General features: G+C 39.1%; 2 protein-coding genes across 2 annotated transcripts in view; one reads left to right on the forward strand and one right to left on the reverse strand.

The window, feature by feature from the left end:
* LOC144972357 (neuronal acetylcholine receptor subunit alpha-9-I-like) overlaps positions 1-5,870 on the reverse strand; it is a 245,570-nt gene extending 239,700 nt beyond the window's left edge. Inside the window, exon 1 of the mRNA XM_078913469.1 lies at positions 5,533-5,870. The gene's annotated coding sequence lies outside the window, so the exon portion shown is untranslated. The remainder of the gene's footprint in view (positions 1-5,532) is intronic.
* LOC144972354 (chromosome transmission fidelity protein 18 homolog) overlaps positions 1-10,000 on the forward strand; it is a 63,913-nt gene that overhangs the window by 279 nt on the left and 53,634 nt on the right. The window contains exon 1 of the mRNA XM_078913464.1: positions 1-509. This exon is cut by the window's left edge and continues 279 nt beyond it. The gene's annotated coding sequence lies outside the window, so the exon portion shown is untranslated. The remainder of the gene's footprint in view (positions 510-10,000) is intronic.

Here is a 10,000-nt window from a genome sequence, read left to right on the forward strand (position 1 = left end):
GCTCGTTGTGTTATTGGCAGGGCCTTCTAAAAATAGTATCGGGCCTGTCCAACCGAATTGCGCGAGTTCTCTGCTGGGCTTAAAATTTAAAACCCCGCGACCAATTTGATTGTCAACAAAAGTTTGTGTGTACACATTACACACCACAGTTACGCTGGATTACCTGTTGATACAATGAATTTATCGCGTCGTTTGTTATTATTTCTGTTCATGGATATATATTCATTGTGATTGCCAATCCCACCATGATGTTTGTTGTGTGTATCTTTAAAATCTAATTTAGCAATTGAAAAATAATTTAAAGGTAATTTAAAAACTATAGTGTCATCTAAGCCATCATCTGCCGTCGAGCAAAACCTTGAACTGTTGCCTTGAGTCAAAACAAAACCGGATGATCTTGTACTTGTACACATCAAAATGAAATTGTCATTGATAGTCTATTCAGTGATGCCAAAACTCCGGTTTCACCTGAAAAAATTCTGGTCTGGAGCAACTGCCGTCAAATTCCGGTGAGGTCAAATTCTTCCAAGGACAGCCCCCCCCCCCCCCTTCCAACCACCACATCATCATCACTGCCACTAGAATTATAACCATCATCACTACCACTACTATTGCAACCACCACCACATCATCATCATCACTACCACTACTACTACAACCACCACCACATCATCATCAATACCACTACCACAACTACCATCACTATTACAACCACCACCACCACATCATCATCACTACTACAACCACCACCACCACATCATCATCACTACCTCTACTACTACAACCACGACACCACATTATCACTACCACTACTACTACCCCCACCACCGCCACATCATCATCACTACCACTACTACTACAATCACCACCACCACATCATCATCACTACCACTACTACTACAACTACCACCAACACCACATCATCACTACCACTACTACTACAACAACCACCACCACTACATCATCATCACTGCAACTACCAGTACTATTACAACCACCACTAGCACATCATCATCACTACCACTACTACTACAACCACCACCACCACATCATCACTACCACTACTACTACAACCACCACCACCACATCATTACCACTACTACTACAACCATCACCACCACATCATCATTACCACTACTACTACAAGCACCACCACCACATCATCATTACAACTACTACTACAACCACTACCACCACATCATTACTAACACTACTCCTACAACCACTACCACCACATCATCACTACCACTACTACTACAACCACCACATCATCACGACCACTACTACTACAACCACCACATCATCATCACTACCACTAATACTACTACAACAGCTACCACATCATCATCACTACCACATCATCACTACCACCACTACTACAACCACCACCTCTTCTTCATCACTACCACCACCACCACATCATCATCACTACCACTGCTACTACAACCACCACCACCACCACATCATCATTACTACCACTACTACTACAACAACAACCACTATCACATCTTCATCATCACTACCACTATTTCTACAACCACCAACACCACGTCATCCTCACTACCACCAGTACTACAATCTCTACCATTTGATTTTGGTGCTTTACTTCATTTGAAATAAGGAAACTTTGGGATTGTATTTGGCAATGTGTTTATGTATCATAGTATAATTCTAATCAGTTATCTATTTAGAACTATACAATATGTAAACACAATGCCAAATACCATTCCAATTCCTTTTTCTTGTGTGCGGAAATTCCTCTTTCGGCATTGAAATTCCTACGAGTGGTGTCTGAAACTCCTGTGAGCCAAATATAAAATTGGCGTCTCTCTCTATTTATCTTAATTCTTAAAAAAAGCTCACCTCTCAATCAACATCAACATCATCTTGCTAGAAATTGTAAGTTACCATATTTAACACCATCAATACAATTCTCCTTCTCATCTCCTCCTTTTCGTCAACCTCCCCTTCACCTCATCACCATCATCATCATCATCATCATCATCATCATCATCATCATCATCATCATCATCATCATCATCATCAGATACCCCCCTCCAAAATTCTAACCATTCATTTAATCACGGTATTAATCAAAGTTGCATCAGTCATTTTTTCATCATCAAATTAATCGGCAATGACTGTATTACCGTTATGAAGTGAAAATATTGAAATATCACTTGCCTCCTTACTTTCTCCGCCTCCTCCTCCTCCCCCCCCCCCCCCCCCCCCCATCCCCTCTTCTTCTTTCCATTTGATTTCTTTTTGGTCCGGCATAACTAAATGAAAGATAGAGGGGAAATGAACTATAAAAGACTGCGAAGAGAGAGAGAGAGAGAGAGAGAGAGAGAGAGAGAGAGAGAGAGAGAGAGATATGGGCGAACAACTAATAGACACGAGAGAGAGAGAGAGAGAGAGAGAGAGAGAGAGTTGGTTCGAGCGGTCGTCTGTGCGCAGAACTAAGCCCAGCAGAGAAAGTGGGTCGTGCGCGGTGGCTCTGCCTATCTCTTTTGGTCGCCTCGGTTATTGGGCACGATAAAAATAGATCATTTAATAAATACAAACAGATGAAAGAATCGTATAATTCCACAACTTGCTCCTCATTAACATGAAATAAGATTGGAAAATAGATACGAATGTCCAATTGTACTAGGTGAACCCCAAACCACCTAGGGTTTGTGTCACGCATGACTGATAATCACCAATCAGCCGAATAAAAAGTAGAGCAATAGTGACGTCACTTCCCTCGTAATGACACTTTTTCTATCGAAACAATGGCGGACGCCCTAATGGAATACTTCGACGAGCAAAAAGTGTATCCAGAAGAGAAAAACATTATAAATCTGATCATGTTTTGACTTTTATACATTCTGATCATATGACATGTGAAAAAGTTCTAGAATAAAAAGAATAAAAAGTATCGATTTTCTTTGTTTAGAACCAAGCTGCTGGTTGCGGGGCGGACGTGACACCAGGCTATTGACTCCTAAATTGTTGTGACCAAACGTCTCAAAACGGCTTTAAATCAAGGTAACCCATATGACAAATCATAGGGATTATAGAGTAAAACATCGCAATAAACTTGAGCAATTATATAGCGCAATATCGATTAAACGTGCTCAAAACGGTTTACAAGAGATCCCAAGCAAACAGCGACATTTATCGTGTAGGACGACACTTGACGCCTGCTGAGCGATGTGACAATTTTTTTTTCCCGAGAGAGAAAACGTTGTTAAAGGCCAGGAACTCATTTTTACACCTGAGTAGGGTAAAAGAATGTGAGTAAAGCGCATTTTCCAAGGACTCGACTATGCGCCGCTTTGAGAGGGGCTTGAACCCTGGATCTCCAGATTCTAAGGCGAGTATTATAGCCACAAGACCACATAACCAAAAATAGCAATTTTCTAATGTCAACGGATGAAAACGACTCCAGACAATGTCAATCAACGTCAGTTTGTGTTAATCTTAAATAAACGAGGAATAGTGGGTCGAAAATCAAAATGAAGGCTGGTTTTCCAAAAAACTCGTTAACCCTCTCCTTACCAACTATTTTCAGAATTTTACCCTAAACCTCATGCTCAACCAACACAAAAATAGATTTTTCAAACAGATTAGCAACTAGTATTACATTCTATACTTTGTTTAAAAAAATTGAGCTCTTCAACACAGTGTCGAGTTTTTATAGCTATGACTATAACAAAAGGGAATCAGAATAAGAAAATTGTTGGTTGCATCGTAACAAATGTGACGATTTTCCTATTGGTGGTAAGGAGAGGGTTAAGTCGGTTTTTCTACTTTTTGAAACTTTCCATCCGCGAGATAAATTGAAATGTAAACTTAATTTCAGCATCAAATGACACCCGAATTTCCTTAGATTTGCGTGAATTTGAAGTTTAAACACGATAAAATAATAGACCGAATGAGAAATTTTAGGGGAAATAATCCTCAATATCTAAAATTGGGGAAAACGGAGATAAGGAGTTTTGGAAAACTTCTGTTCAAATGTAACCCATGTGGTCTAGTGGTATGACACTCGCTTTCGGATCGGAAGGTCCTGGGTTCGAGTCTCACTCGGCGCATAGTTGAGTCCTTGGAAAAGGCTCTTTACTCACATGCTCTCATCGTACTCATGTGCAAAATGAGTACCTGGCCGTTAACAGCGTTGTTTCTGTCGGACAAATTGTAATATCTGCCTAACAGGCGTCATGTCTCGTTCTACATGTTATGTGTTGCCCGTTAGGCGACATTACATTATTTTTCGTATAGAGACAATACTGTTAACGTCCAGTGACTCATTTTACACCTGAGCCTTTTCAAATCAATCGCGTTTCGTGTTACTGAAGCTTCATAATAATATGATAATGTTGATGCTATGCGTTAGGTAAAGTAAAATACTTCTCTGTTCTATCCGCCAGATGAAGTACATCAACACACTACTAGAACAATGCGACTCCTTTAACGTTTATAGTAGTATTTTGGAGGGACTAGAATGAGAATGAATCATATCCAACTGGCGGTCCAACAACACGAACAAGGAGTGGAATGACGTCATGTACATTCATTCTTTATCTCAGATAGATAAATTATTTATTTTCTTCACTTATCAAATGAGCACTAGGTCACTGGCCAAATCCCTTGGGTCAGAATCAACCAATTAATTATTTAATTAATTAATTATCAAACTGAAGTTATTCTAATATTCTATGCGTACACTTACAAAACACATTTTTATGCCCCCCCCCCCCCCCCCCCATCCCCCCTTCCAAAAAAAAAAGCACTGTTACTACATATATACTAAATATTTCAATTCTCGGAAATGAGCTTTAACTTTAACTTGTAAACATTCAAAACCATAGACTTTCAGAAAGGCCCAGATTTAAAAATTTGGACAAACCCGGAGATCATTTAAATCTCTCGATATGTAAGGTAAACAAATTTTCTTCTGGCTAAAAAAAAAAAACAGTAGATAAGAGTGCTTTATCAGTGCACGGCAAAATATGAGTTTTTGTAAGTATTCACATCATTGACAACAAGTAATAAACAATTAAGGAATATAACAGCTTCTAAAAAGAACAAAATATCAAAGAATACCGAAACGTTTCGGGCTCAAAACCGCTCATCAGCCAACAACAACAACAACAATTAGAAAAATAATTGAAGCGTAAATGCATTACTAATTGCATTTAGGTTTTCATTGTCTTTTGTTTTTGTTGGGGTTTATTTTTGTTGGCTGAAGAATGGTTTTGAGCCCGAAACGTTACGATTTGGGGGGGGGGGTGTTTTTTAGTTGTTTGTGTGGGTTTTTTGTTGTTTTTATTTTGTTTTTGTTTTGTTTTGTTTGTTTTGTTTTGTTTTTTGTTTTTTTGTTTGTTTGTTTTTTGTTTTTTGTTTTTTTTTTGGGGGGGGGGGGGGGGGTTCGGTATTTTGTTCTTTTTCGAAGGTGTTCTATTCATTTTTGTTTATTACTTTTTACAGTCCACAACTTCTAGCAGCTTAGTGTTATAATTGACAACATAATTAATTTTGTCATACTTCTACTGTTAATCCATTTCAGAACACAACTACTACGGGACACACGACGTTATAATGAATAAATAAAGCGCGGCGAAGGTTTGTTGCCGAGTTAATCTCGGTACATTATTGTGACACACGCGCTTGTTCGTTTCGCTCTCACACACACTCGTCGCTGCTTGGCTTTACTGCTTGATTCCTCGCGAAATGATCTTACGTGTGTGTGATTTAGTGAAGTGAGCGCGGCCGGTGGCTCATGGCCTTCGTTAACTCGTGGCCTGACTGTAGCCATCGTGAAGTTAAAGCCTACACACTGTTTTGGTTTTTGCACCGCCTAGTGAGATGTCGTTAGTAGTGCTCATGGAAACAAGTGGTCCCATTGGTTGAACTATTGAATACAACTCACGATTTGTTTTCTTTTGTGGCCAAAGACTGGCATTTTGACGTCATTTTTTTGGTCAGTGTCAGCGCCGCCATCGAAAAGTTAAAGCCTGACACTGACCAAAAAATGACGTCAAAATGCCAGTCTTTTGCCACAAAGGAAAACAAATGGTGAGTTGTATTCAATAAGTCAACCAATGAAATCACTTGTTTCCATGAGCTCTACTAACGACAACTCACTAGGCGGTGGAAAAAACAAATAATGACGTCAAAAGACCAGTCCTTTTGGGTTTCAGTGTCAGGCCGTAGCCATCATTAAGTTATCGCCTGACATTGAAATCCAAAAATACTGGCATTTTATCCACCGCAGCACAATACATCGGCAGCACAGAACCCCCATTCAAAACACGATACAACAACCACAAAGCCTCCATAACACATGAAAGCAAAGCAAAAAGCACCAAATTAGCAATGCACTATTGGGAACAAATAAACACACATAAAACACCAACAATAACCTGGGAGGTCGTCAAGCAAAGCAGCCCCTACAGATGCGGTGCTAGAAAATGCAATTTATGCCTGACAGAGAAACTGGAGATTTTACTACACAACCACAGAAACAATAGCACCTTAAACAAAAGATCTGAACTGATGACAATGTGCAGACACTCTAACAAATTCAAGCTCAAAACGCAAAAGGCCAAATAACCCTACCCTCCCGACCCCATTATACCCCTCCTCCCCCTCTTCCCTCCCCCCCCCCCCCCCCCCCCCCCCCCGCCGCAACCACATTCCACTTCAATATCACACACACATGTACACACAACACACCTACACGCACACACACACACACACACACACACACACACACACTCATAATATAAACATGAGAGCACATCACAATAACCATCAAAACTAATCACCACTACACAGCGAAACAACTTGAGTTTGGAGTTTTCTACGGACATTACAATGGATTACGCCGACTGAAGAAGTGTAAAAAACACAGAAACGAGTCGTCTCGGCCAAAAAATGTGAGTGAAAATTTACATTATATATTAGCTCTAACCACCATTATCGAGCACTTTCGTACCAACAAGTACCCACCAACACTCATAAATATATATATAATATATATATATATATATATATATATATATATATATATATATATATATATTGTCGCCATAGATTCTCAACTTTGTGTTTATACATTTTCACGCATGCCACGTCTGTAAACGAATTTCCATTTTTTTGGGATGAATAAAGTATATCTTATCTTATCTTATCTTATAAATGAATAAATAAAAATAGATTGTGAAGTATGACATGAAAGCAGACTTTGTGGACACCCAGTATTACGACCTTGAAACATAGGTCAATCTGGCATCAAATCGTATGAACTCAATGAACACGACTGAGATTAAAGTTAAAATGATAAGAATAAGAACATTTCATTTTGATGCTTTTTAAGAAATAAAATAGATAAAGTCCTCGAAGGCACACAAGAATAGAGATGCGAAAAGGATTTATTAGAATACCTGAGATCCGTCGCAGCAGACCGTCATCAGTGGAAAGAACTCGCTCAACAAATCAGAGAGGCTGCCAAAGCGTCCCAGTCCGAAGATAAGGAGGCGATCGGCATTAACTCACTCAATCCTAGAGATTTTTGCTACTTTTCAAACTGGAAAAAAACGTATTAAAAATGAGCATGTACATAGATAGATTTATTCAACTATCATTAACACGTAAAAGTTAAGAAGATTAGCTTTGATACCACGCCTATGATGTGTCTCAGAAAAATGTAATAAATAGGCATTGGTTACAAGAAATACTGGTATACTACGGATATAGTCGGTGTGAGGGTTGAATGAGTTAAATCAAGTAAAGTTAAGAAATAAAACCCACTAATCTAAACAAAACAAAATCGTGAGTTGTATTCATCTGGTGGATTCGCGGTTTGAACAGGAAAGTGCTCACCAGGTCTGTCCGTCAAAACAATCGTAACCAACACACATAACACATCATTTTTCATCAAAAGGGACAATAACGATTATATTGTGAAAGTATAGGTCATCGAATGTGTCCCTTAGTTCAACACAGTGAACAATAATCGCACAACACATTACAGCAATAAGCAACAAAACTGAAATACGAGTCCCACATAAGTTGACTCTCATGTTATAGATAGTATGCACTTGGCTAAGAAGCTCACAACGTTGCCATCCAGAAGTATAACGGACCAACACACAAAACTGTGTGTATCCATGAACGTTTATAGTCAGGTTAATACAGTTTAGTGAGCATTACTCATAAACGCGAATGGCTAAAAACATTAACAAAAACCTGGGTGACGTCAACTAAGAACTATATTCTGTATTTCAAATACGAAACGAACTTTTAACATTTTGGCCAGACATTTTTTTTTTTCATAACGCAGTACTACTGCGAATAGAGGAAATCACTATTCGCATTACTAAGTTCTAAACATTCCCATGTGTGAAACTGAACAAAATGACCAATCGTGATGTTAAATATAGATAGTATGCAAATGACGTCACTCAGGCCTTTGTTATTGTTTTTGCCATCCGCGTCTGTGAGTTGTTCTCACTAAACTGTATTAACCAGACTATAAAAGTTCATGGTTACACAGAGTTTGTGTGTTGGTCCGTTATACTTCCGGATGGCAATGTTGTGAACTCCTTGGCCAAGCGCATTCTATCTATATTTCAAAAGCTGTGAACACTCTTCACCATTTGGGTCACTTTGAGCACATTTTGCAATGTGACCAATGACCTCCAGCACATTATTTCTCGCTAAATTCTATTATTGCGCACACTATCTATAGATAGAATGCGCTTGGCCAAGGAGTTCACAACATTGCCATCCGGAAGTATAATGGACCAACACACAAACTCTGTGTAACCATGAACTTTTATAGTCTGGTTAATACAGTTTAGTGAGAACAACTCACAAACGCGGATGGCAAAAACAATAACAAAGGCCTGAGTGACGTCATCTTCGAACTATCTATATGCCTAATGGATCGGACCTTGGTGGTTGAAATGAGATTGACGCCACTCACCATACACCAGTAGAAATGAGATGGATTGGGTTTTGCATATCTTGTCACACGAAGGTTGACCAGCTGTCTGGCCAACACTCACAAAACAACTTATTCTCGTCTTGGCTAGAAAAACAAAAATCATAATATCTCATATTGATAGATTAATCTGACCCCCCCCCCCCCCCCCCCCCCCCCCCCCCCCCCCCCCCCCAACCCGCGTTCCTCAACGTGTCCCAAAAAAAAATTTCCTCTGCTTTGAAACTCCTTCTAGACTAGAAACGTTAAAAGTTACACACAATTTTTTTTTTGTTGGTATATTGGTATGCTCCATTTGGTTGGCGGATGTTGTGAGTATTTTATCTAATCGCATAGCATCAGAAGAAATTATGACGTTGACGTCTGCGATTTTGTTTAAGGTCTCCATTTGGATTATTAGTTCTGACTAAAATAACAGTATATCAGACTATATTCGTTTTAAAATACACATGGTCTTGCGTGTCAGTACGATTTGATCCGGCGAGCAGAAAAAAAAAATATATATATGAGCTTTTATATAGATAGAATGCGCTTGGCCAAGGAGTTCACAACATTGCCACCCGGAAGTATAACGGACCAACACACAAACTCTGTGTAACCATGAACTTTTATAGTCTGGTTAATACAGTTTAGTGAGAACAACTCACAAACGCGGATGGCAAAAACAATAACAAAGGCCTGAGTGACGTCATCTGCATACTATCTATAGATAGAATGAAGATGACATCAATCAGCCCTTTGTTATTGTTTTTTTTTTTTTTTGCCATCCGCGTTTGTGAGTAATTCTCACTAAACTGCATTAACCAGACAATAAACGTTCATGGTTACACATAGTTTTGTGTGTTGGTCAATTATACTTCCTGATGGCAATGTTATGAACTTCTTAGCCAAGCGCATACTCTCTATAGAGCAATATCCACTAAATGTGCTCAAAGCGCTTTACAAGGTTTCCCTGGTCAACAGCAACATTTAACATGTAGGACGGAACATAACGCCTGATAGGCG

Source organism: Berghia stephanieae, chromosome 5, assembly GCF_034508935.2.
Source record: "Berghia stephanieae isolate SIO BIC M18660-M18661 chromosome 5, UCSD_Bste_1.3, whole genome shotgun sequence".
NCBI lineage: Eukaryota > Metazoa > Mollusca > Gastropoda > Nudibranchia > Aeolidiidae > Berghia > Berghia stephanieae.